Source organism: Dermacentor andersoni, chromosome 2 (genome assembly GCF_023375885.2).
Source record: "Dermacentor andersoni chromosome 2, qqDerAnde1_hic_scaffold, whole genome shotgun sequence".
Lineage (NCBI taxonomy): Eukaryota > Metazoa > Arthropoda > Arachnida > Ixodida > Ixodidae > Dermacentor > Dermacentor andersoni.
Window position 1 is genome coordinate 130855532 of NC_092815.1, and position 3114 is coordinate 130858645.

The 3114-nt window shown below is 47.0% G+C and overlaps 1 protein-coding gene across 1 annotated transcript in view; it reads right to left on the minus strand.

The window, feature by feature from the left end:
* LOC126540739 (polypeptide N-acetylgalactosaminyltransferase 13-like) overlaps window positions 1–2095 on the minus strand; it is a 38897-nt gene extending 36802 nt beyond the window's left edge. The window contains exon 1 of the mRNA XM_050187584.3: window positions 1873–2095. The gene's annotated coding sequence lies outside the window, so the exon portion shown is untranslated. The remainder of the gene's footprint in view (window positions 1–1872) is intronic.
* Window positions 2096–3114: the final 1019 nt, after the last annotated feature.

Sequence of the window (3114 nt, forward strand, 5' to 3'; positions counted from 1 at the left end):
AGTCATTGAACGGTTTACTCAAAGATGCGGCCAGTACTTGCACGAGGAATCGAAATGCATAATCTAATAATTTAACCAAAATACATTAATCAACTTTTTAATTATTTACTTGACGGCATACATTGCAATTGACGAATTGTAGCCGGTGAGTTCGCAAGGCGTGCCCACTTGAAACGAATTCTTTGGATGACACAAGTTTCGAAATATTCATCCTCAAAGCGGGCGACAGAGCATGTTGGTGGTCCAGTTACTTTTGATGTGCTTCAATGCGTGAAACGACGTTTTGTTAAAAAAGTAAGTGGAACAATAGTGCATTCTTACGGCAAGTTTCACGGTGAATATTGTGGAACCCGTGCGATCGTTAGAATTCTTTCCAAGTGGCTACAATTCGTAAAACTGCAATATGTACACTAAATTAGGTAACAGAAAGTTAATTTGTTAAATTTCCATTAGCGAATTAGTGAATGACACTGCAGCCTTAGTCGAATATGCATTTTGATATTTCCTGCGAGTTACGTCTGCCTTTTTGAATAATCCGGCTTAATAAATAGAATTATGCTATCTGCAACGGGTGGTTTTTTTGTGTCTTTTACTCTGTATGGTCTAAAAAAAAAAAAAAGAGAACGTATAGTGGGCGACGACGAAAACCGACTATAGCTCTTCATATAGTTGAATCCGAGCAACCTGCGCTAACGCCACGCCACAAGAAGGTATGTTAAACTGGTGTCTCGTGTATTCGAATGCACTCAACCCGTCGAGCTTGCAATGACAAGTGCCTTGGAAAGTTGAACCCGGCGTACTGTGAAGAGCTTAATATGGGCGAGGAAATAATTTGCGTTATTTTTCCAGAATCTCCCGCAGTCCACCGAAATATGGTGCAGCGAACAGTTCGCTCTTACGTCACAATGCATATTTCGGTCCTTCTGCTTCGCGAATTGTACATACAGTGTCCGAAAATACCCGCAAGACTTTGGATTGGACCCAAAACATAATATAGCGAGCATGGTAATAAAAAAATGTCCTAATTTATTTGACTCGACGTCTGTTACGTGAAACGTCCCGCTTCAACGAGCAAATCCCCCCCCCCCCCCTTTTTTTTTTATCACTTCAATGAAGAACGGAAGAACGAGCGACGCGCGAGTCAGTCAAGCGTTCATCGAGCGAGCTTAATTTAGGCTTACACTAGCTCATGGCGTAACGTTCAAGCAGCACTGCATATGCCTTTGTACTGTGCATTCACGTGCTCTCATAAGTTCTTTCCACGGTCCGTGGTATCCGGAAACTTCGAGCGAAACAACGTGTTCAAGACTTACGCGTAATGCGTAACGCACCAGCAATGCGAGCCGAAAATCAGACTGTACTGCGAAGTGCGGCGGGAGTTAAAAAAATGTTGCATTACAGACGTAGCTTGTATTAAGCGGCATTCCTGCAGGGCGTCACGTATAATGTCACCGAGGATACTGCTCCGCGATATGCATGCACGAAGTCAAGGGCCGACCGGACCTGATCCGAAACCTGCAGGAGCCCCGTCGTTCTGCAAGTCTCTATCGCGATGTCGACCTCGTTCGTTTACGGTGCGAGCCGCGGCGCGAACTGTGGCTGCCTTCACGTCCACACGTGGTGCCGTTGCAGAGTAACGTTCTCAGGAGCATGCAGTTGGTCAATCACTGTACATTTAGCGGCCTGCGCTTTCATTCTGCGTTCCCTCTCAAAGCAGTGATCGAATAGATGGCAACCAGCAGTAGCAGCATCAAGCGACTCTATCGGCGCCTTTTGATCGCTATAGGTGTTATGGCGCAGATCCCTTTCGTATATGTTGATACGAATGGCACAGATGAGGCTCCCGCTGATAAGTGCGACCATAGTACTCACGTTTTGTCGCATGGCAGCGGCCTCGACGAACCACCTGCAGCAGCCACCACCAGCACGGCACGCACGGCCGTGGTCACCGGAAGCCTCCTCGCAACACACCCATCGTACCCACGCGGAGTTGCCCAACTGGGAGAAGCACGGGCAGAACTTGTCCGACCGGGTCCTCTTCTTTTTGCTTTGTGCGTTGGCTCGCGCCGCGCGGGTGTGCGCGGCGGTGGGAGAAAGGACCATGCCCTCCTCGCCGCCGTTTCTCTCTCCGCGAACTCCTGTCTATCCTCGCACCGTTACCATCGGCGCTAGAGTAAGCTGGCTCTTTGACAGGCACCCGGTGCTCGAATTGTGGCGTTTCTTAACGCGTTTAAAAGCGCGTTAAGAAGAAACATTAACGTTTAGAAACAACTGAGCAAGACCTCGGGGCGTTTGTTCCGAGACTACACGTCAATCTCTCTCTCTCTCTCTCTCTCTGTGCGTGTCTGTGTGTTATAGATGCCTAAACCAGGGACCCATATTTTTCGTAGATGTACCTAGTATTTTACCTGATAAGCCTTGCAGAACAATCCTGGCGCTCAATGAGGGCCACTCACGTTCGCTTCTTTACCAGTTCAAAACGCTAATGATATTTATATTTCTAGTCTCTCTCTCTCTCTCTCTCTGTCCTTTCTATAACAGTATAGTGCAGTAAACAGAACGACAACTTTCGTTCATGACTCTGTGCTAAGTGACCTAACACCCGACACTGCTCCAGTTAACAGTAAAGAGAAAGAGAGAGTCAAAAATAGCGAACACAAAGAAAAAAAAATTGCTGGCTCTCCCGTAATCGAGAGTAGATGTAAGCATGAAATGGCTACCGGCAAAGCAGATTGGTTGGAGATAATACTAGCCACAATCTTGATACTATACTCGCGGACAACTTTATTGGCCTATCAAGGGAAAGCTACCGGGTCGGAGCTTCTGCACGGGTGTTATCGAGCCAAGTAGTCCGCCAGCGTTTGACAGTGCTTTTGGTTGCTAGGAACAGGCGCTAAATTGTCGCAGCTCCCACGTGCGACGGTTTCGCGTTTGCCCAGACGCGGAAGGGAAAAGCCGCAAAATAAGTAAACGTTTACATTCAATGGTGTGTTTTATCTTATTTAACTGTTGCTAATAAGGTGTTTATGGTTTCGCTTCCCTATAGCTTAAACTAACATGGATGAAAACACGGGACTCTTTTCAGAAGCGCTCTCACTTGCGCGCTTTTCCTCC